Source organism: Arachis hypogaea, chromosome 13 (genome assembly GCF_003086295.3).
Source record: "Arachis hypogaea cultivar Tifrunner chromosome 13, arahy.Tifrunner.gnm2.J5K5, whole genome shotgun sequence".
In the NCBI taxonomy this organism is placed as follows: domain Eukaryota; kingdom Viridiplantae; phylum Streptophyta; class Magnoliopsida; order Fabales; family Fabaceae; genus Arachis; species Arachis hypogaea.
The window spans coordinates 98,442,898-98,468,681 of NC_092048.1; the positions used below are offsets into that span (position 1 = coordinate 98,442,898).

Sequence of the window (25,784 nt, forward strand, 5' to 3'; positions counted from 1 at the left end):
TTAGTTCATCATAGCTCAATTCAAATCACAAAGAGGAAGAAAAGTGCAGAAAAGTAAAGAAAGTGAAAGAGAGATGATTGCAGAGTTCTGAATCTAGATTCATCTCCCAATCTCTCCAAACCCCAACTAACGTAAACTCTAAGCTATTTATACACTTTCTTCAATTAATCTTCAAGTCTTTGGATTGGGCTTTTGGCCATTATTAAAGTGGATTGAATTGGCTCCCAATGCTTGTTGAGAAGAGAGGTGCTCAATTATGCAATTCTGGTATCAACATTGGGGTTGATGACTCGCATCATTTACCCTTTTTCTTGCCTAAAAAGGACCATAAAATATTATAATCTCATTTGATCATTGCAATTTATGAACTATTTGATGAATATTATGGTACATTGCTTTGAAATGGGTTTGTGCTGAATTTCAGGTGAAAAGGGCAACAAAAAAGGGAAGAAAACAACAAAACAAGCTGGCCGTGTGAAACTGGCGTGCCACTTGGAACAAATGCCATGAAATTGTATGGGCGTGGCACGCCAGGAGCTGGGTATGGCACGCCAGGAGCTGGGTATGGCACGCCAGTATTGAATTCTATAAAGGATCCTCAAAGCCTTTATATGGGCGTGGCACGCCAGGAGCTGGGCATGGCACGCTAGTATAGTTTTCCAGAGAAGCATGATTGAATCTTTTACATGGGCGTGGCACGCCAGTATAGTTTTCCAGAGAGCAATGCTGAAGGACACTAAAGGGGCGTGGCACGTTGATGACAAGTCATCTTAGCGTGAATGAAAGAGTAGAAGCAAGAATTCATAAAAGAAAGAAGATGAAAACATGTAATTAAACCTAAATCTAGAAGAGATTAACCTAACCTAATTCTAGAGAGAAGAGGGAGCTTCTCTCTCTAGAAACATAACTAAAGGCTCATATTGGCTAAAAATCTATTTGCTCCCCCTTGCCCAAGCTTGAATTCTGCATGAAATAGCTTCAGAAATGAGTTGGGTTGGGCCCAAAGTGCTTCAGAAATCGCTGGGGGCGATTTCACTAAAGTAGGCCACGGCAGAATCAGTGCGCGTGCGCGCCCCTTAGCGTGAAGTAACATATGGCAAATTTTATATCATTTCGAAGCTCCGGATGTTAGCTTTTCAACACAATTGGAATCGCTTAATTTGAACCTCTGTAGCTCAAGTTATGGTCGATTGAGTGCGAAGAGGTCGGGTTTGACAGCTTTCCGGTTCCTTCATTTCTTCATTTGTTCTCCCGCTTGCATGCTTTTCTCCTCACTTCTTCCATCCAATACTTGCCCTATGAACCTAAAATCACTTAACAAATACATCAAGGCATCGAATGGAATTAAAGTGAATTAAAATTACCAATTTTAGGGTCTAAAAAGCATGTTTTCACATTTAAGCACAATTCAAGGGAGAATTACAAAACCATGCTATTTTTATTGAATAAATGTGAGAAAAGGTGATAAAATCCCCCAAAATAAGCACAAGATAAACCACAAAATCGGAGTTTATCAAATCTCTCCACACTTAAACTAAGCATGTCCTCATGCTAAAATGAAGAAAGAAGCAAAGGGACATCAACATTTATTCAATGCAAACTAACTACATGCAATCTATCTATATGCAATCTATCTACATGAATGCATCCACTTGGTCAAAATAAATCAATTTCCAAGAATACATATACAAACACAAGGGCTAAGGCAATAGCAATCACTCAACCCACAATTAAATTGAATTATTAAAAAGATTTTACAAACTTGCAAGAAAAGAGATGATCATGGGTGGAAACATGTAATTGAGCAATCGAACCCTCATCGGATGTGTATCCGCTCTAGGCACTCAAGTGTATGGGGTTGATTCACTCAATTCTCCCCTAATCATGCTTTCCAAAATTTGTTTTTCATCTAACAATCAACAATTACTTTATGCATGCATACAAATATCATGAGGTATTTCCCATAGGTTGTAGTGGGGCTAGGGTCAAGGTAGGATGCATATGGTTAAGTGAGCTAGAATTTCGAATCTTTGATTAACCTAAACTCCCCACCTAACCTATGACACCCTATACAATTCTAAACAACCTAACTACCCATTCTTCACTTTTTCACACACTCATGCATTCTCTTTTTGATCACCACCCATAAGCATTGACTTTTATTAAACCTTGCTTTGGGACATTTTTGTCCCATTTTTATTGCTTTTCTTTGTCTATATATTTTCTTTTTTTTTATATATACATATATTTTTTTTTGTTTTTCTCATTTTTTTTTCTTTCAAGCTAAAATGTATACAAGAACATCAATGCGTATGGTTTACACATGATTAATACATGAGTATGTACCCAATTCCCAAAAATTTTTCAACAAAAACACAAACACACTTTTATCTCTACCCAATGTTCCCAACTCTCCCAAAATCAATTGATAAACACTCTCACTAGCCTAAGCTAATCAAAGATCCAAATTAAGGGACATTTATTGTTTTTCACTTAGGCTTGTAATGTGCTACAGTTAAAAACAAATGGGTTAAGCATAGGCTCAAGTTTGGCTAACAATGGAAGATAAAAGGTAGGCTTATTTGGGTAAGTGAGCTATTTGAAACAATGGCCTCAATCATATAAATGCATGTATACATAAAATAATGGACATAAAGAATTAAACAAATCAAAGATTACAATCATAGGAAGAGAATAATGCACACATGAATGAAAGTAAGTGGTTATGTATGATGTAACCACACGATTAGGCTCAAATCTCACATGCTTGTGTTCTTAGCTCAAAAATCATGTTCCACAAAGTATATAATTCAAGCAAGTTCTAAAAAAATTTTTTTTTTCAATTGGGGTGCCCTATAGATAAAATCCTTGGAAAATATCATGATTTTGACTAAGCTTAATATATACATATGCAAAATTAGAAAATACAACTAAAAATCCTAAAATGAAATGCAAAAGTGTTGGGATTAGAAACTTGTCACCCAAAAATGCCGAGTGGTCGGACGACCTCCCCACACTTAAAAGTTTGCACCGTCCTTGGTGCACTCAAAGATGAGCAAGGGGGTACGGCGACTCTCCGAGTTGCCACCTTCAGCTGGTAGGTCAACCGGTTGCTGCGTGTTCTTCCTTCCGCTTCCATTTTTGCTTATGGTGCATCGATCATGAAAAACAAAATAAACACCGTAAGATAAAAATATACAAATGCTAGGAAGCGTGAATTGTTGGAATGAGGTGAATCACTAGAATTGAGTGAGTGAATTGGTGTGACATTGATGAAAAATAAGTGTGTGGGTCCTATCTTGCATGCGGTTTAGAACTCACACTCTAGTATTTAGAAACCATGTCACAATTATACAAAATAAAACATGCACTTCATTCATTCTAGTGTGCTTGAGATACCTTAAAAGACTTGTAGGTTAAGTCAACCACACAAGTAGTGAAGAGGCATGGAAGCATTCAAGCAATTAATCAAGCAATTGTGAAATTGGATAATGCATGGACATTGATTAATGTGCAAGTAAATTTGATGAACAAAATGGTATAAAGAGCTCACACATTAAACAATGACACATATTGAAGTTGTTGCAACACCTAAGTGACATAGAGGTGAAACACATGGATGCTATGGAACTTAGGAAAAAGGGTATAGAAGTCAAAATCAATCACATAGCAGGCATGGTCCACAAAGCTTGAAAAGCTCAAAAATATGTTGCTAGGTAAGCTTTCGATCCAATTTCACTATTTCACAAACTCAATGCATGAAATAGGTGATGTGAATAAGGGTAAACCATAAACAAGTATCACCTAAAAAAAATGCAATGATAATATACAATTGCCTAACAATAGATGATGAATGCATGGTGGCCAAAACAAGCAATTCAAAAGAGTTAAAAAGCATAAAGGCAATGTAACATTCACTTGGTATTCACAAATGTTCACCACGAAAATTCAAATCCAAGTAATAAATTGCAACCTCAACAAAGGAATCCAACAATGACAATAACAACAATGATGTTAAACTAACATACTATCAACAAGCAGCAGCAGTAAACAGTAAACAAGATTAGTAATCCAACACTTATAACGGAAAACAAAAATTAAACAAAAATTAAACTAACTAAAAGAAAATTGTGTTATATGATGTTTGGTAGTGTTGGATGATGATTGAAGGGTGGAAAGAGAAGAGAAGAAGGAAAGAAATGGAAAGATGAGAAGAAAAGAAGGTGAGTGAAACAGGGCAATCCACGCGTGCACGTCATGTGCACGTAAGCGTGGATTGATGAAATGGAAGCGACGCGTACGCGTGCAGTGCGCGTACGCGTGCATGGCAAGGCAGAGAGTCGATGCGGACGCGCAAGATACGCGTGCGCGTGCCCTGGGGCACCAAGTTGGCACACTTCAGGCACAACTCTCGGGTGAATGTATGGAAAGTGGAAAAAAATTCAATCCACGCGTAAGCGTACATGGCACGTCCGCGTGGATGGTCGAAAATGCTTGAGGCGCGCGTACGCGCGGGTTGGTGCTCTATTTTTTTTCAAAATTTTTCTATGTTTTTGCACCAAACCAAGCATTCCAAACCTCCAAACAGCTACCACAACATCATAGAACCTTATTTAACCTACTAGAATCCCAGATAAACTCAATTAAGCAATTCAAAACATGAAATTAAACTAATTTTACCAATATATACAAGAGGGAAAAAGGAAAGAGTTTACCATGGTGGGTTGTCTCCCACCTAGCACTTTTGTTTATTGTCCTTAAGTTGGACTTATGGGGAGCTTCTATCAAGGTGGCTTGTGTTTGAATCCATCCTTGAACATCCACCAATGCTTGGACTTCCATTGTGCTTCATCATTCAAAGTTAATAACTCCAAGCTTTGATGGGGTTCTTCACAAACCATAGGCTCCCAAAGTTGATCTTCCTTGTGTGATCCGGGATCCCACACTTTGTTTTCACACCCGTCTTTGAGTTGATCATGGTGATTTTTTCCGGGTGGCAAGAGAGATGAATTCTCATAGGAGCACCAATCTATTCTCCTAGACCCATCCAATTGAGCACTAGTCCAACCTTTACTCCTTGAAGCTTCAACCATAATGAGCCTTGATTTGCAACGCCAACCACAAAACATCTTTCTTTTACGCTTCATCCCACAAAGCATCCTAAGTTGACCATCCGTTTCAAGCAAACTATATTCGAGTGGGATAATAAAGATAATAGAAATGAGTTTCATCCACTCAAATGAAGCTGTAGATGGCAACCTAGGTAAATGTGATTCCAAGGGTCTTGACAAAGCGTATTCAATTCCCATCCTCTTTTTTCTAAGGACTTCCACCTCTTCACAAGATCTCTTAATTTCAATCCTTTGTTCAACAATTTTATCTAAACATTTTCCCTTACTCAAATCACAAATGGGAGGACAAGAGAGATTTACCTCCACATTGCTTTCCATCTCCTTGGGAGAAAGTTCTTCATGCTCAAAGGATTCTTCACCACTAAGACTTGATGCTTGATCTTCATCACCAAGGGGACTCAATTCTTGCTCTATCCCATCCAATCCTTCATGAGGGATATGCCTTGGAGGTTGTGCACATTCCTCCCTGGCATCAATTTCAATCATCTTGGAGGGGTTTTCTTCAACTCTATGTTCCCAAGGAGGTTCCGCATCTCCTAAGTCTTCAACCACTTCCTCCTCTTGTTCAATAATCCCTACCTCTTCCTCTTGTTGCATGTCTTGCTTTAACTCCTCTTCTTCACCTTGGAGCTTCAAGTTCACTCCCTCACTAGGCTCCTTGGTTGCTTCTCCACATTCCACAATGGAAGTGCCTTGATCGTATAGGCTTAGGCGGGATGAGACTATGTTGCTAATGGCTTCTACCATGATAGCCGTTTTTGCTCTTAACTCCTCAAATTTCTTTTCATCCTCCTCGTGTCACCTTAAGATATGAGATTCAAGATCCCTTAATTCTAGCATGAAGGCTTCATCGGAGGGTGATGGTGGAAGAGAGGGTTCATTGTTTGAGGGAAAGGTATTATTGTCGGAAGGTGGTTCTTCTTGGTAGGGTTGTGGTGGTTCAATATTTCCCATTCTTTCCATTTGTTGCACAAAACACTCCATGGTTGCTTGAAATTGATCCAATGTCTCCTTGAAACGATCCCTTGGCTCTTGTTCTTCTTGGATATCATGAGTAGGATCATATGACTCTTGGATTGAAGGACATAAATATTCTTCCATGGGAGGTTGTGGTGGAAAGTAGGATTCATCTTGTGGTTGAAAGTTTTCATGTATTGGAGGTGGTTCATCTTGGTAATAATATGGAGGGGGTGGCTCTTGAAAATGTTGATGTTGGAGTGGTGGTGGCTCTATGTGTGGTTCATATGATTCATATGGTTGTTGGTAAGAAGGGGCTTGTGAGTATGGTTGAGGGCTATGTTGAGGACATGGCTCATGGGTGTGTGGTGGTTCTTGAAATTCATAAGAGGATTCACCATAACCATTGAATTGGCATGCATCATAGAATGGCTCTTCTTCATAGTGCATCGGTGGAGGTTGTTGCCATGAGGATTGATCATATGTATATGGCTCCTCCCACCTTTGGTTATCCCATCCTTGATGCACATCTTCATTGAAGTTCCCATTTCCTACAACATAGTTGTAATCACACTCATAGCCAAAATGAGAATTCATAGTGAAAGAGAAAATAAAAACAAAAGCTAACAAGAAATAAAGAAAACTAAATCCTACAACTAGCAAAAATCAACAAACAAACCAAAAATAAAGCTATTCACAATATATACAATAACCAATAACATAACACTATTGCAACTCCCCGGCAACGGCGCCATTAATTTGACACAAAAATTGTTGTCGGTAAGGAATTTCACAAAGTATTTACGTTGCAAGTATAGCTCCAAACCAACAAACAACTCTCACATCAAATTAAAATATTGGTTTTGTCACAAGTACAAACCCCAATAAATTTATAACCGAAGTATTTAGACTCCGGGTCGTTCTCCCTAGGAATTACAATGAAGTGCCTTGTTAATTGGGGTTTTTGAGATGATGGACAAGAAATATAAATGGCAAAAGAAATAAACTAACAAAAGGGTCTTGGCAAGGTTGGGTGGTCAAGGATCTCTATTCTAATCACTAACCACAACATGAAAATTGGCAAGGATCAACCCCACTAAGTTAACCCCTAACTAATAGTAGAGAAAAGTCAAGTGAGCTACGTCAATCCAAGTCCATAAGTCCTAGTTCTACACCTAATCAATTGGTGAGATCTAGCGTTAATGGCTCCCAATCGTCAATCACTTGGACATTAGTGACTCAAGAGTTCCTAAGTTACCTTCCCAAGCCAAGAGCACAAAATTTCTACTCTAAGATCCAACCAAGCATTTTATCAAACACTTGGAAGGCATAAAAGGAAAGCATGGTAAATATGCAAGAATGATAAAATCTAACAACTACCAATTGCAAGACAAGTAAATTCACAACTCAAATCAACAATTAAAAGAACGTCAACATCAAATTTGCATTAAATGTAAATCAAATCCATCATGAGTGCATGAACATAAAAGAGAGCATAAAAGGAAAATCAACACTACAAATCAAGAGAATGAAAGAGTAGAAGCAAGAATTCATAAAAGAAAGAAGATGAAAACATGTAATTAAACCTAAATCTAGAAGAGATTAACCTAACCTAATTCTAGAGAGAAGAGGGAGCTTCTCTCTCTAGAAACCTAACTAAAGGCTCATATTGGCTAAAAAATTAATTGCTCCCCCCTTACCCAAGCTTGAATTCTGCATGAAATAGCTTCAGAAATGAGTTGGGTTGGGCCCAAAGTGCTTCAGAAATCGCTGGGGGCGATTTCACTAAAGTGGGCCACGCGCGCGCAAAGTGCGCGTGCGCGCCCCTTAGCGCGAAGTAACATATGGCAAATTTTATATCATTTCGAAGCTCCGGATGTTAGCTTTCCAACGCAACTGAAACCGCCTAATTTGGACCCTTGTAGCTCAAGTTATGGTCAATTGAGTGCGAAGAGGTCGGGTTTGACAGCTTTCCGGTTCCTTCTTTTCTTCATTTGTTCTCCCGCTTGCATGCTTTTCTCCTCACTTCTTCCATCCAATACTTGCCCTATGAACCTAAAATCACTTAACAAATACATCAAGGCATCGAATGGAATTAAAGTGAATTAAAATTACCAATTTTAGGGCCTAAAAAGCATGTTTTCACATTTAAGCACAATTCAAGGGAGAATTACAAAACCATGCTATTTTTATTGAATAAATGTGAGAAAAGGAGATAAAATCTCCCAAAATAAGCACAAGATAAACCACAAAATCAGAGTTTATCAGTGTCAAAGGCATAGCATGCCAACTCTCAATCCTCACTTGGGCGTGCCACTTGAAGACCAAGGCGTGGTACGCTAACACTACAAAAGACCAAAGCAAAACTGGGCGTGCCACTTGGTGTCGAAGGTGTGGCACGCCAGCCACTAAACCAAGGAAGAATGCTAGGCGTGGCACGCCACACACTGGGCGTGGCACGCTAGTTCAATTGACCAGAATGAAGAACCAAGCACACAATGGGCGTGGCACACCAGACCCTGGGCGTGCCACGCTAGTTCAACTTTCCAGGGAAGAGAAGAAGAAGGAAAAAAGCCTGGGCGTGCCACTTGGGCTCGAAGGCGTGGCACGCCAGGGACACCAACATGTGGGGCGTGCCACTTGAAGAGCTGGGCGTGGCGCGCCAAGCCAAATTGGAGACTGGGCGTGGCACGCCACTTAAACACCTATCACACGCCAGCCTGGAAGGTCACGTTTATTGAGTTTTCTTTTCCCTCCAAATTGTAATTTTCTTTTCTCTTTTGTATTTTCTTTATTCTAGTGCTAGGAGTAGTATAAATAACCCCTGAAAGTATTGAGAAGGGGTTGTTGTTTTGGGTTATTGAGTAGTATCTCTGTTGAAGTATAGTTAGATTTACTTTTCACATTTCTCTTCCTTCTCTTGTACTTTATCTTGAGCTATGAGTAACTAAATTCCCTCTCATTGGGAGAGGGAGCTCTGTTGTACTTGATGGATTAATGATAGTGAATTTCTTCTTCTCTTCATCTTCTCTTTGATTTGCTAGAAGGAATTTTGTTTTAATGTTAGTGTTCAATCATCTTGAGAAAGAGGTAGAATGTAAAATGGGTTTCATGGGAACCTTGGAAAAGGAATTATGAAACCATGCTAGAAATCCCTTCTCACACTTGAGTAGGATCTGGTTTTTGGTGTTTGGATACGGTAACATATAATCCTCCCTCTACTTGGACCTATGATGATGCGTGGTATAATCAGGGATCAAGCATATCTCTCTTCATGAGCAATTAGACCAAGGAATTGGCTATTGATCAAGATCTGAGAGATTAAGTCACCAAGGGATTGGGGCTCAACCAATCATGATTGCCAAGAGGTCAATGAGTTGCACGATTGAAGATGAGATGAACTGGATTTAATCCAAAGAGAACAACATCTCGTGATCTCAATGAATTACTCTTATCCTTACCTTCCACATTCTTTATAGCTTTCTTTACATTCTGTCAATCCCCATTCCCATTTACAATTAAGTCATTTATGTTTTTGCACTTTACATTATTGCCATTTACTTTTCTGCACTTTGCTACTTATCTTTACTTTTGAGTCATTTACTTTTCTGTTCATTTACAATTCTGTAACCACACTCTATATTGTTTAGCTTAACTAATTCACCAATTGATTAAAATTGCTCAAATCTACCAATCTCTGTGGATACGATCCCACTCTACTATGGGTTATTACTTGACGAAAATTTTGGTGCGCTTGCCAAAAGAACGGATTCATCATTTTTATATGGGGAGTGAATTCCGGTCATCAAGTTTTATGGCGCCGTTGCCGGGGATTGGTTTGAATTTGACAATGATTAAATTGATTGGGGAGCTAGATTAAGCATTTTAATTACCTTGTTATTTCTTTCAATTCTTTAATTTTCTTCTGTTCTATTTTGTTTTATTTTTACTTTGGCCATTTTAGTTATTCATTGCTCATATTTTCATCCTTCTAACTATTTGATTAATTGCATCAACCAAGCTAACCACTAATCTTAACAAGAGTGATTCTTTTACTTGTCCTCTGCTTGCTGTTTGTTGAATGTATAACAGGTAGAAGGGGAGAAACTTCATCCTCCTTCGATAGTGAACCTGAGAGGACTTTCCTTAGAGTAAAGAGGGAAGCAATAGGTAAAGGCATAGTCGGAGAGGAAGTAGTGGAGGAAGATCTGGGAGCTACTATGGAAGAAGAAGTACAAAACCATGTTGGAGTCAATGCTAGTAATCATAGTGGGCAAGAGAGGAGAGTCTTAGGATCCTACATCAACCCAAATCCAGAAAACTATGGCAGCAGCATTCTAAAGCCAATAATCCATGCTAACAACTTTGAGTTGAAACCTCAACTCATTACACTTGTCCAGAAAAATTATTCATATGGAGGGGGAGCTCAAGAGGACCCAAACCAACGTCTCACTACATTTCTGAGGATTTGTGACACTGTAAAGTCCAATAGAGTACACCCTGACACCTACAAACTACTTTTGTTCCCTTTCTCTCTCAGAGATAAGGCAGCAAAATGGTTGGAAACATTTTCCAAGGAAAGCTTAACAACTTGGGATGAGGTTGTAAACAAATTTCTAGCAAGATTCTATCCTCCACAAAGAGTCAATAGACTGAGAGCTGATGTGTAGACCTTCAGACAGCAAGATGGTGAAACACTTTATGAGGCCTGGGAGAGGTTCAAAGACTTAACAAGGAAGTGTCCTTCGATTATGTTCAATGAATGGGTGCAACTCCACATATTCTATGAACGGTTATCATATGAAGCAAAGAAAGTTGTGGACCATTCTTCAGGGGGTTCACTCAACAAGAAGAAAACCATTGAAGAAGCCATAGATGTTATAGAGATTGTAGTTGAAAATGAGTACTTCTATGCTTCAGAAAGAATTCAAAAGAGAGGAGTGTGATGAATCCATGTTTGATGATATATTTTGGCTATAATTAGATGGATTTCATCACATAAACTCACATTTATTCACCAAAATAGCATACCTTTGTGTTTTCTCTCTAAATTTTGCTTGATTATGAAAACATGCTCTTTTGTACTTATTTTGACTAATTTTATTCCATTGACCTTCCATTCGATACCTTGATGTTATTTGTGAGTGATTTCAGATGAATAAGGAAGGAATGGCTTGGTGGGAATGGAAGAGGAGCATGCAATTGGGAGAAAGCATGAAGAAAACAAATGAGGAGAGCTCAGCCATGCGTGCGTATGCACAAGGATGCATGCGTACGCACAAAATGGAAATCCGCATACGTGCGTGTGCACAGCTACTTGTGTGTACGCACAAGAACCCAAGCAGAGAGAATCTAGAGCATCGCAAAGTGTGCATGTGCACAATCATCTGTGCGTACGCACAAGTGGAAATTCAGCGAAGTGTGCGGACGCACACGTCTGTGCGTCCGCACAGGTCCCAGTGCATGCCATCATTAAAAATGCATGTGCACTCACGATTTTGCGGCTTCCTTGGCCCATTTATGAAGGCTTGAGGCTGAAATCAAGGGATATATGAAGGGAGCAACACCACATATGAAGGCATTAGGACGTAGATTTTATTTTTCATAGTTTTACATAGTAGGAGTAGGAGTAGTGTAGATTAGGAAATTCTCTCTTAGGGTTTGTAGAATTTTATACTTCAAGTTTGATTTTGGATTGTAGCAATTGCATTGTAAGTATTTCTTTAATTTATCTTTCAATTATATTACTTGTTCTACACTCTCATATATTTTACTCTCTCTTGTCAATATTCACATAGTTTTGCAATTTTGAATTCCTAGTTGTTTAATTGATGTTTGATGGATTTTATATGTTTTTTTGAGTTGCTTTTATTGATTTTGATAATTTATGGTTCATAGATTTTACCATTTTCCCACTTCTGCCAGGTTTTATGTTTATGCACTCTATGTGTTTGATGAAATGCCAATTTTAATTATGAGGTAGACTTTCACCCTTGACTTGGAAATGAGTGTATGGATTACTAGAGCTATATTGTCCAACATTTAGTGATAATCCTTAGATTGTTAATTGTTCTTGTTCCCGCTAACGCTAATTTGTTGCTAAGGTAATTAGCAAGCAAGCTAGGACTTGTGGGTTAAGAACACTTATGCTCATTTAACTTACTCTCTAATGTGAGGGTTGACTTAGTGAGATTAATCCATTATAATTATCATAGTTATGGTTATGGCAAGGAAGGTATTCCATAACTCATCCCAAGTCAAGGTTTCACTTATGTTTTGAACCATTTTTCTCTCACTTTATAGCATTACTTGTCCATATTTCATACATAGTTTTTTTATTCCTTTATTGCTTTATTAACTGCAATTTTGCCTTTTTCTTTAATTCCTTTATTTTGTTTGCTCTCAATCATTGAAAACCCCTTGTTTTCCAAACCAAAATTGTGTGCACTCTTTGGCATTAGTTTCCAGGGATGACGACCCGAGGTTTAAAGACTCTTGGTTTAGATTAGAAATTGTAAACTTTGATCGAGCATTACTTTTTGGTTGAGAACTATACTTACAACGAGGTTAATTCTCCTTTACCGAGAAGGAATTCTTAACCGACGGTTTCGCTCGCATCAAGTTTTTGGCGCCGTTGCCGGAGAACTAGTGTCATGAGTGCTATATTTTGGTTGTTGTAAATATGTCCATAGTGTGAATAGATACTTTTTGGTTGCTTGTTTGCTTTTGTTGATAATTAGGATTTTGTTAATTGATTTCTTTAGTTTTTATTTCTTATTTTCTCTATGTGTTATCACCCTCTTGGTTTGGAGTATGGTTGTTATCATTTTGTAAGGTTTGATAACTTCTACTTTGGATTGCATCATGGGATTGGAACATCAATTTTGGAAGGAGCAACCTCCTCCATACTACAATGAACCAAACCATCCCCAATATGCATATCCAAACCAAGGATATGGTGGATTTTACTATGGTTATGCACCTCCACCACCATATGCCTATGACACATACCCCCAACATAACCCTCAATCACCACATTTTCAAACACCATACCAATACCAACATCCACCTTCTTACATACCACCTCAAAACACCTACCAACATGAATCACCTCCCACATATACAACCTCTCTCCCTAACTATGACCTCAATTTTCACCCCAATGTGAAGCTTTCCCACCCTTGGCCCAAGACCAACAAGACCTTCAAGCCTTTCTCCAAGAGCAAGAAGGATTCCGAAGCACACAAGGGAAATTCATGGCTACCATAGCCGAAGTGGTAAACCGCTTGGTTCTACTTTGCTCATCTGATCAAGACACTTCTCTTGAAGAATGTGAAGGATAAACTAAAGAGTGTAGTGAAGAGGAGAGCATGGAGTCACAAGGGAAAGAAGAAGGGTTAGAGCTTGAAGTGCAACAAGGGGGGAAAGTGGAGTATTTGAACCGGAGGAGAAAAAGGGAGAATTGGGGGAGATTTATCAAGATGAGGATTCCATCATTGATGATTTTTTGTTCTCCTTGATCAATCCCTTTAAGGGCCCTAATGAACCTCTTCCCCTTGAGCTTGAGAAAGACATGGAGGTAGACTTCTCACAACCTCCTTGTTATGATGTGAGTGATGGAGAAGAGGAGGAAGAGGTTGGTGAAGAAGGAGTTGACAACCAAGAGTACATTGAGTGGGTGGAAATTTCATCTATGAACTTCATTGGCCCCCACCAATATGCTATCTTGGAAATGGATTACCAACTCAAGCTTCTTCTTGGGTTGGTACATGGTGGAGAAAGAAGTGTTGGTTGCCAAGTGAATCCAAGGTTCTTCAAGAGAATCCATCCAAGACATGGAGTTCAAGCACGGTGTGAAGCATAATTGGGTGATTTTTGGAGAATGTTGGGTGGCTACAAGGGTCATTTGAGAGCTTTTCCATCCGGCTTGAAGCATGAAGATCAACAAGAAGGAGGACGGGAAACTAGAGTATGGGATCCCGGAGGATTTATGGAGTGCAAGCTTGGATGGAGATTCAAGGAGGAGTGGAAACACAAGCCACCCTAGCAAGAGTCTTCTCAACAAGTCCAACTTAAGGACAATAAACTAAAGTGCTATGTGGGAGACACCCCACCATGGTAACATCTTTCTTACCCTATTTCTTTATTTATAGTCTTAGTTTATTGCATATTTGCTTGCCTTAGTTAGCTTAGGATTAGTTTAAATTTGAGTTTAGATAGGTTGAATTACATATAGATCATGATTTTGTGATGTTTTGAATGTTTTCGGGTTGATATGTTGATGCACTAAAGGTTGGAACCTTGGTTTTGAAAAGAAAATAATTTTCTGAAACAGGGTATCTGTGCGTACGCACCAAGCTGTGCGTGCGCACAAAACTATGTTCTTTGCCACCTGTGTGGACGCACCAGCCTGTGCATTCACACGCACCTTAACATGCCCTCTGGTCGCAGCGCCAGCACACTCTGTCCGTGTGCGCTGGCCTATTTTCTAGGACTTGTGTGTGCGCACCAGCTTGTGCATATGCACGCCCTATCCCTTTTGTGCTTTCTATGCGGCTGCACAGACGTGTGCGTCCGCATGCGAGCTTGCAGCTCCTCTGGTGGGAGCGTTGGCACAGCTTGTGCACCTGCAACCCTTCCTCCCTTTCGCTCTGTGCGTGCGCACGGACCTGTTTGCGCACGCACACATGATCCATTCATCAAAAAAAAATCTTCTGTGCGCACGCACGGGCTTATGCGTGCGCACACTTCTTACACCCCCTTCTGTCCAGAGCGTTCGCACGACTTGTGCGGACGGACCCCTCCCCTTTTCACCTGGTGTGCATACGCACACATGTCTGTGCGTACGCACAAGTGCTGTTTTTGGCAAAATTTTTATTTCTTTTCCATTTAAGCCCTAACGCACTTCCGACCCCTCCACCCTTCTCTTTTCTTACTTCTTCCATGTTTTTCCTCTTGTTTTATTTAATCTTCATTGCATTTCATTTTTATTTTAGTTATTATATTAGTTTTACTCTAGTTGTTTCTATTTAAATAAGTTGCAAGTATTTGTTTATTAGCGATAGGGTTGCCTCTTGTTACAATGCACTTATACTTTGCTTTAATATACAAGTACCTAGTGGATTCGGATACTCATGTTTTGATTGTACCACTAGGGAAAATTATATAAGTGCATTGGATTAAGTGATTTAAGTTGAAATTACTTGTTCATCATGATTTTCATATTAAAAATCATCACATGTCCAGTACTTGTTCCTTGTTAATGCTTTGCATTTGTTTGAGCGACCTAACTTGATTCTTATCAAGCTTATCACTTTTTGTAACAAGTACCCTTTCATGTGACTTTTTCATTATGCTTCGTGATTAGTAGGGAGTTTTCATTCATTATTGAATTGGTTGTTATTTAGTGTGCTATTTTATATTAATCTTGCGCTTTAACTTGCACAATTACAATAGCCAATATTTTAACCACTCAATTCACTTTCATAGTCACCTAAGGTTGCTTGTGCCTTATGTTTTGCTCATTTTCCACTTGCAACCTAGGTTACCTAATTGAGGGACATATGATAATTCTTTCAATGGTGTGGATACCGCTTTACCTGGCTAATGTGTCTGTTCTAAAGTGTGCGCACACTCAGAACACACACATTATCTTTCATCATACCACACTCATTTGATCTTTTCCTCAATTGTTGTTTACTTGTATATAAAGCAACCCGGAACCCCCGCATCCACCAACTAAAGGTGGAGAAACTTGAGATACATTCTCCCCGGATTGTGTTCGTGCACGGAGGATTGTGCAATGCTTAAGTGTGGGGAGGATTCGTCATTTGGGGTGTAAACTCTTTTTTTCGAACACTTTGCACTTTATTTTTGTTTTCTTTTATTATGTTCTTGTAGATATTTAGAGTATTTTTTATTGTTGCATTGCATTTTCTTTTAGTACATATATCTTAGACTATTTATAGTTTATATCTATTGCATTTTACATCTCTTGCATGGTATATATTTTATAGATAGAAGTTGTGATTGGATGATGTGAATAGTATAGAACCTAGTTCAATTTTGTCCTAATTGTTCATGTTAATTTTTGCGTAGTTAAAAATTAGGTATAGAACTAGGAAAGATTTTGAAATTGCATCCATCACAACATACATACATACATATATAGGAAATAATTTTGGTGAAAAACAACAAAGATTTTCCAAGAATTTTGTTTTAGGGCGTTCTATTGAATTGATTTGGAATATTGTTTTCACACTTGCTTGAATAATTTTGGTGGAACATAGATGAGAGAAAGAACAAAATACCTTGTGAGTCTTGAGCTTTAATGAGTGGTTACACATTTTAACAACTAATTTTGTTCACTGTGTCTATGTGTTATATCTCCTTCTATAATTGTAATCTTGGTTTTGCTTGATTCTTTATTTCCGATGTTTGATGTCTTGAATGTATTTAGCATGATTGAGGCCATGTTTGAATTAAACTCACTTATCCATATGGCCAACCCTCACATCTACCTTTGTTAACCCCTCTTGAGCTTTTTAATCCCCTTTGTTCTAATTGTTACCACATCATACCCCTAAGTGAAAAACCATAAATTACTTTAAATTGCATCTTTGATTAGCTTAGGTTGAGGTGTATGTGTCATTTAAGTCTGCGGAAAATTTTGGGAAGCATTGGTAAAGAAAAAAACCTTGTTTTGGGTAATTATTGAAAATTTGAGAAAAATAGGTGCACATTCATGTATCAATTTTCTTTAACCATATGCATTTGTCATAGAAAAAGAAAAAAAAGAAATAAAAAAATAAAAGTGATGAGCCGAATTCACACCCTATTATAAAATTTGTGAATCCATTCTTTTGGCAAGCGCACCAAAATTATTTTCAAGTAATAACCCACAGTGGAGTGGGATCGTATCCACAGAGATTGGTAGATTTGAGCAACTTTAATCAATTGGTGAATTAGTTAAGCTAAGCAGAATAGATTGTGATTACAAAATTGTAAATGTGCAGAAACATAAATGACTCAAAAGTAAAAGAAAGCAGTAAATAGCAGAATTGTAAATGGCAACAAAATTAAAGAGCAGAAACTTAAATGACTCAATAATAAATGGGAATGGGGGAAAATTACAGAATGTAAAGAAAGCTATAAAGAAATTGGAAGATAAGAATAGGGAAATTCATTGAGATCAGGAGATGTTGTCTCTTTGGATTAATTCCAGCTCATATCCTCTTCAATCATGCAACTCATTGACCTCTTGGCAATCATGATTGATTAAGCCCCAATCTCTTGGTGACTCAATCTCTCAGATCTTGATCAATAGCCAATTCATTGGTCTAATTGCTCATGAAGAGAGATATGCTTGGTCCCTGATTATACCACACATCATCATAGGTCCATGTAGAGGGAGGATTTTATGTCACCATATCCAAACACCAAAACCCAGATCCTAATCAAGTATGAGAAGGAATTTCTAGCATGATTTCATGTTTCCTTTTCCAAGGCTCCCATGAAACCCATTTTGCATTCAACCCCTTTTCCAAGGTGATTGAACACTAGCATGAAGAACGAAATTCCTTCTAGCAAATCAAAGAGACGATGAAGAGAATAAGAAATTCACTATCATTAATCCATCAAGTAAAACAGAGCTCCATCTCTCAATGAGAGGGAATTTAGCTACTCATAGCTCAAGAAAAAGTAAAAGATGGAAAAAGTGAATTTAACTATGCTTCAAATAATAGCTCAACTGCTTAACCCCCCATTTTTCAGTACTTCCAAGGAGTATATTGATGACTTACATCATCTACCCTCTTTCTTGAATAAAGAGGACCATAAAAGAGCATAAATCTCATTTGATCATTGCAATTCATGCATTATTTGATGAATATTATGGTACATTGCTTTGAGATGAGTTGTGCTGAATTTTAGGTGAAAAAGACATCAAAAATGGGAAGAAAGCAACAAAGAAGCTGGGCGTGTGAAATAAGCGTGCCACTTAGAGCAAGCACCACAAAAATAAACTAGCGTGCCACGCTAGTACAAAGTTCCAGAGAAACAATAATGAAGGACACTAAAGGAGCGTGGCACGCCTAACCCATCACCTACTGTGGGTGTGCCACTTGAGCCAAGGGGCCTGGCATGCCAGCTCACCACTCCAGGAGGAAACATCACTATGGCGTGCCACTTAGTATCGAAGGCATAGCATGCCAGCTCCAAAAAGTCACTTGGGCGAGCCATTTGAGGAACCAGACGTGGCACACCTAGCTTGAGAAGTCCACAATTGTATGGGCGTGCCACTTGACCAGCATGGCGTGGCACGCTGGTACTAAATCCCAGAGGAGGGGCTGAAGGCCAATGAAGTCTAGGCGTGCCACTTGAGGTCAAAGGCGTGGCACGCCAGGCTCTCAATCTCACTTAGGCGTGCCACTTGAGCGACCAGGCATGGCACGCCAATGCACAAAAGTGGCCAAAGTAAGGGCTGAGCGTGCCACTTGGTATCGAAGGCGTGGCACGCCAGTTCAAGAATCTCACTATGGTGTGCCACTTGAATGCTGGGCATGGCACGCCAGCTGTTGGGACCAAGGCAAGATCATGGGCGTGGCACACTGGTACAAGTTTCCAAAAAGGATGAAGGAGGCCAAACACATGGGCGTGCCACTTGGTGTTGAGGGCGTGGCACGCCATCCACTATTCCTCACTTAGGCGTGCCACTTGAACCCCAGGCATGGCATGCCATTGTCATTCAGAAAGCAAGAGCCATTGGGGCGTGCCACTTGAGTTCGTGGTGTGTGGTGCACAGAAATTGTGATTACACTTTAATTATGTAAAATTCATCGCTCTTTCTTTCCCTGGTAATGGCGCCAAAAACATGATGCCAATACCATGGTTCACAACTTCGCACAACTAACCAGCAAGTGCACTGGGTCGTCCAAGTAATACCTTACGTGAGTAAGGGTCGAATCCCACGGAGATTGTTGGTATGAAGCAAGCTATGGTCACCTTGTAAATCTCAGTCAGGCGGATATAAAATAGTAATGGGGTTTTCGAAAATAATTAATAAAATAGGGATAGAAATACTTATGTAAATCACTGGTGAGAATTTCAGATAAGCGAATAGAGATGCTTTCGTTCCTCTAAACCTCTGCTTTCCTGCTATCTTCATCCAATCAGTCTTACTCCTTTCCATGGCTGGCTTTATGTGATACATCACCATTGTCAATGGCTACTTTCGGTCTTCTCTCGGGAAAATGATCCAAATGCCCTGTCACGGCACGGCTAATCGTCTGGAGGCATCACCCTTGTCAATGGTTTTATCTTATCCTCTCAGTGAAAATGATCAACGCACCCTGTCACGGCACGGCTATTCATCTGTCGGTTCTCGATCATGCTGGAATAGGATTTACTATCCTTTTGCGTCTGTCACTACGCCCAGCAATTGTGAGTTTGAAGCTCGTCACAGTCATTCAATCATTGAATCCTACTCGGAATACCACAGACAAGGTTTAGACCTTCCGGATTCTCTTGAATGCCGCCATCATTCTAGCTTACACCACGAAGATTCTGATTAAGAGATCTAAGAGATACTCATTCAGTCGAAGGTAGAACGGAAGTGGTTGTCAGGCACGCGTTCATAGGGAATGATGATGATTGTCACATTCATCACATTCAGATTGAAGTGCGAATGAATATCTTAGAAGCAAAATAAGATGAATTGAATAGAAAACAGTAGTACTTTGCATTAATCTTTGAGGAACAGCAGAGCTCCACACCTTAATCTATGGAGTGTAGAAACGCTACCATTGAAAATACATAAGTGAATAGAGGGTAAGCATGGTCGAATGGCCAGCCTCCCATGGAGGTCTAGAGATCTAAAAATGATCAAAAGATTCAAAGATGGTTCGAAAAAAATATAATACAATAGTAAAAGGTCCTATTTATAATAAACTAGTCACTGGGGTTTACAGAAATAAGTAATTGATGCATAAATCCACTTCCGGGGCCCACTTGGTGTGTGCTTGGGCTGAGCTTTAACTTTCCACGTGCAGAGGCCATTTGTGGAGTTGAACGCCAGGTTTTGATCCATTTCTGGCGTTCAACTCTGGTTTTTGATCCATTTCTGGCGCTGAACTCCAGAATTGGGCAGATAGCTGGCGTTGAACGCCAGTTTGCGTCATCTATTCTTGGCCAAAGTATGGACTATTATATATTTCTGGAAAGCCCTAGATGTATACTTTCCAACGCAATTGGAAGCGCGCCATTTCAAGTTCTGCAGCTCTAGAAAATCCACTTTGAGTGCATGGAGGTCAGAATCCAACAGCATCTGCAGTCCTTCTTCAACCTCTGAATCTGATTTTTGCTCAAGTCCCTCAATTTCATCCAGAAAATACCTGAAATTACAGAAAAACATACAAACTCATAGTAAAGTCCAGAAATGTGAATTTAACATAAAAACTAATGAAAACATCCCTAAAAGTAACTATATTCTACTAAAAATATACTAAAAACAATGTCAAAAAGCGTATAAATTATCCGCTCATCACAACACCAAACTTAAATTGTTGCTTGTCCCCAAGCAACTGAAAATCAAATAGGATAAAAAGAAGAGAATATACTATAAATTCCAAACTATCAATGAAACATAGCTTCAATCATATGAGCGAGACTTATAGCTTTTTGCCTCTTGAATAGTTTTGGCATCTCACTTTATCCATGGAGGTTCAGAATGATTGGCATCTATAGGAACTCAGAGTTCAGATAGTGTTATTGATTCTCCTAGTTCAGTATGATGATTCTTGAACATAGCTTTTTTATGAGTCTTGGCCGTGGCCCTAAGCACTTTGTTTTCCAGTATTACCACCGGATACATAAATGCCACAGACACATAATTGGGTGAACCTTTTCAGATTGTGACTCAGCTTTGCTAAAGTCCCCAATTAGAGGTGTCCAGGGTTCTTAAACACACTCTTCTTTTGCTTTGGACCTTGACTTTAACCGCTCAGTCTCAAGTTTTCACTTGACACCTACACGCCACAAGCACATGGTTAGGGACAGCTTGGTTTAGCCGCTTAGGCCAGGATTTTACTCCTTTAGGCCCTCCTATCCACTGATGCTCAAAGCCTTGGGATCCTTTTTATTTGCCCTTGTCGTTTGGTTTTAAAGGTTATTGGATTTTTCTGCTTGCTTTTTCTTTTTCTTTCTATATTTTTTTTTCGCCTATTATTTTTTTTCTTTTTTTTTCTGCAAGCTTTGTTCTTTGCTGCTTTTTCTTGCTTCAAGAATCATTTTTATGATTTTTCAGATTATCAAATAACATGTCTCCTAGTCATCATTCTTTCAAGAGGCAACATATTTAACATTCTTAAACAACAACTTCAAAAGACATATGCACTGTTCAAGCATACATTCAGAAAATAAGAAGCATTGTCACCACATCAATATAATTAAACTAAGTTCAAGGATAAATTCGAAACTCATGTACTTCTTGTTCTTTTGAATTAAAACATTTTTCATTTAAGGGAGGTGGTGGATTCATAGGACATTCATAACTTTAAGACAAAGTTACTAACTACTAATGATCATGTAATGAAGACACAAACATAGATAAGCACATAACATAGAGAACGAAAAACAGAGAGTGTAAGAACAAGGAATGAGTCCACCTTAGTGATGGTGGCGTTTTCTTCTTGAGGAACCAATGATGTCCTTGAGCTCTTCTATGTCTCTTCCTTGCCTTTGTTGCTCCTCCCTCATTGCTTTTTGATCTTCTCTTATTTCATGAAGGATGATGGAGTGCTCTTGATGTTCCACCCTTAGTTGTCCCATGTTGGCACTTAATTCTCCTAGGGAGGTGTTGATTTGCTCCCAATAGTTTTGTGGAGGAAATTGCATTTGAGGCATCTCCGGGATCTCATGGTGATGAGCTTCTTGCACCTCTTGAGCTCCATGAATGGGCTCTCTTGCTTGCTCCATCTTTTTCTTAGTAATGGGCTTCTCTTCCTTAATAGGAATGTCTCCTTCTATGAAAACTCTAGCTGAGTAACATAGATGGCAGATAAGATGAGGAAAAGCTAGCCTTGCCATGGGGGATGACTTTTCGGCTATTTTGTAGAGTTTATTAGAGATGACTTCATGAACTTCTATTTCCTCTCCAATCATGATGCTATGAATCATGATGGCCCGATCTACAGTAACTTTAGATCGGTTGCTAGTGGGAATGATTGAGCATTGAATGAACTCCAACCATCCTCTAGCCACAGGCTTGAGGTCCAATCTTCTTAGTTGAACCGGCTTGCCTTTGGAGTCAATCTTCCATTGAGCTCCTTCCACACATATGTCCATAAGGACTTGGTCCAACCTTTGATTAAAGTTGACCCTTCTAGTGTAGGGGCGTGCATCTCCTTGCATCATAGGCAAGTTAAACGCCAACCTCACATTTTCCGGACTAAAATCTAAGTATTTCCCCCGAACCATTGTAACATAGTTCTTTGGATCCGGGTTCTTACTTTGATCATGGTTCTTGGTGATCCATGCATTGGCATAGAACTCTTGAACCATTAGGATGCCGACTTGTTGGATGGGGTTTGTTAGAACTTCCCAACCTCTTCTTTGAATTTCATGTCGGATCTCCGGATACTCATTTCTTTTGAGTTTGAAAGGGACCTCGGGGATCACCTTCTTCTTAGCCACACATAGAAGTGGTCTTGATGGGCTTTGGAGATGAACCTTTCCATCTCCCATGACTCGGAGGTGGAAGCTTTTGTCTTCCTTTTCCCCTTTCTAGAGGATTCTCCGGTCTTAGGTGCCATCAATGGTAATGGAAAAACAAAAAGCTTATGCTTTTACCACACCAAACTTAGAATATTGCTCACCCTCGAGCAATAAAAGAAAGAATAGATGAAGAAGAAGAAGAAAATATGGAGAAGAGGGGTGAAGTGTGTTTCGGCCAAGTAGAGAGGAGAGGGTTGTGTTGTGTGAAAATGAGGAAGAATGGAGGGCTATATATAGGGGAGGGAGGTGGGGGAAGGTTTCGGCCATATGGGTGGGTTTGGGTGGGAAATTGGTTTTGAATTTTGAAGGTAGGTGGAGTTTATGAGGTAGGTTTATGGGGAAGAGTGTTTATGGGATTGTGTGAAAGAGGGGTGAGAAGAAGTGAGTGGAGGTAGGTGGGGATCCTGTGGGGTCCACAGATCCGGAGGTGTCAAGGATTTACATCCCTGCACCCATTAGGCATGTAAAATGCCCTTGCACACAACTCTGGGCGTTTAGCGCCAGGTTGGAGCCCATTTTGGGTGTTCAACGCCCATTTGTTGGCCATTTCTGGCGTTGAACGCCAGAACCATGCTTGTTCTGGGCGTTCAGCGCCAGGATGCTGCCCATTTTGGGCGTTCAGCGCCAGAACCATGCTCTGTTCTGGCGTTGAACACCAGGCAGATGCTCCTCCAGGGTGTGATTTTTCTTCTGCTATTTTTGATTCCGTTTTTAATTTTTTTGTTTATTTTGTGACTCCACATGATCATGAACCTATAAAGACATATAACTAAGAAAAATATTGTTAGATAAATAAAAATTGGGTTGCCTCCCAACAAGCGTTTCTTTAATGTCAATAGCTTGACAGTGGGCTCTCATGGAGCCTCATAAATGTTGAGAGCATTGTTGAGACTCTCCAACACCAAACTTAGAGTTTGGATATGGGAGTTCAACACCAAACTTAGAGTTTGGTTGTGGCCTCCCAACACCAAACTTAGAGTTTGACTGTGGGGGCTTTGGTTGACTCTGCTTTGAGAGAAGCTTTTTATGCTTCCTCTCCATGGATGCAGAGAGAGATCCTTGAGTTGTAAACACAAGGTTGTCCTTATTTACTTGAAGGATCAATTCTCCTCTGTCCACATTAATCACAGCTCTTGCTGTGGCCAGGAAAGGTCTTCCTAGGATGATGGATTCATCCTCTTCCTTTCCAGTATCCAGGACTATGAAATCAGCAGGGATGTAAAGGCCTTCAACCTTTACTAACACGTCCTCTACTTGTCCATAAGCCTGTTTTCTTGAATTGTCTGCCATCTCTAATGAGATTTTAGCAGCTTGCACCCCATAGATTCCCAGTTTCTATATTACAGAGAGTGGCATGAGGTTTATTCCTGAACCGAGGTCACACAGAGCCTTAAAGATCATGGTGCCTATGGTACAAGGTATTATGAACTTTCCAGGATCCTGTCTCTTCTGAGGCAATGTCAATTGATCCAAATCACTTAGTTCATTGGTGAACAAGGGATGTTCATCTTCCCAAGTTTCAATACCAAATAATTTGGCATTCAGCTTCATGATTGCACCAAGAAACTTGGCAGTTTGCTCTTCAGTAACATCCTCATTCTCTTCAGAAGAGGAATACTCATCAGAGCTCATGAATGGCATAAGAAGGTTCAATGGAATCTCTATGATCTCTAGATGAGCCTCAGAGTCCCTTGGTTCCTCAGAGGGAAGCTCCTTATTGATCACTGGACGTCCCAGGAGGTCTTCCTCCTTGGGATTCATGTCCTCCTCTCCCTCTTTGGGTTCGGCCATTTTGCTTATGTCAATGGCCTTGCACTCTCCTTTTGGATTCTCTTCTGTATTGCTTGGGAGAGTACTGGGAGGGATTTCAGTGATCCTTTTACTCAGCTGGCCCACTTGTGCTTCCAAATTTCTAATGGAAGACCTTGTTTCATTCATGAAACTTACAGTGACCTTAGATAGATCAGAGACTAAGTTTGCTAAATTAAAAGTATTTTGTTCAGAGTTCTCTGTCTGTTGCTGAGTGGATGATGGAAAAGGCTTGCTATTGCTAAACCTGTTTCGTCCACCATTATTAAAGCCTTGTTGAGGCTTTTGATCCTTCCATGAGAAATTTGGATGATTTCTCCATGATGGGTTATAGGTGTTTCCATAAGGTTCACCTAAGTAATTCACCTCTGCCATTGCAGGGTTTTCAGGATCATAAGCTTCTTTTGCATAAGAAGCCTCTTGAGTACTGTTGGATGCAGCTTGCATTCCATTCAGACTCTGAGAAATCATATTGACTTGCTGAGTCAATATTTTGTTCTGAGCCAATATGGCATTCAGAGTATCAATTTCAAGAACTCCCTTCTTCATAGGCGTCCCATTACTCACAGGATTCCTCTCAGAAGTGTACATGAACTAGTTATTAGCAACCATGTCAATGAGTTCTTGAGCTTCTGCAGGCGTTTTCTTTAGGTGAATGGATCCTCCTGCAGAGGTATCCAATGACATCTTAGATAACTCAGACAGACCATCATAGAATATATCCAGGATGGTCCATTCTGAAAGCATGTCAGAAGGACACTTTTTGGTCAGTCCTTTGTATCTCTCCCAAGCTTCATAGAGGGATTCACCTTCTTTCTGTCTGAAGGTTTGAACATCCACTCTAAGCTTGCTCAGCTTTTGAGGAGGAAAGAACTTGGCTAGGAAAGCCTTGACCAGCTTATCCCAAGAGTTCAGGCTATCCTTAGGTTGAGAGTCCAACCATACTCTAGCTCTATCTCTTACAGCAAAAGGGAAAAGCATGAGCCTGTAGACTTCAGGATCTACTCCATTAGTCTTAACAGTATCACATATCTGCAAGAATTCAGTTAAGAACTGAAAAAGATCTTTAGATGGAAGTCCATGAAACTTGCAGTTCTGCTGCATCAGAGAAACTAA

General features: G+C 39.7%; 1 non-coding gene and 1 pseudogene across 1 annotated transcript; one reads left to right on the plus strand and one right to left on the minus strand.

Annotated features, from left to right (window-relative positions):
* Positions 1-10,738: 10,738 nt before the first annotated feature.
* LOC112738596 (small nucleolar RNA R71) lies at positions 10,739-10,840 on the minus strand (annotated as a pseudogene).
* Positions 10,841-25,409: 14,569 nt separating this feature from the next.
* On the plus strand, positions 25,410-25,517 carry LOC112739875 (small nucleolar RNA R71). Its single transcript, XR_003170811.1, has one exon. It is a non-coding gene; the product is annotated as a small nucleolar RNA R71 (small nucleolar RNA).
* Positions 25,518-25,784: the final 267 nt, after the last annotated feature.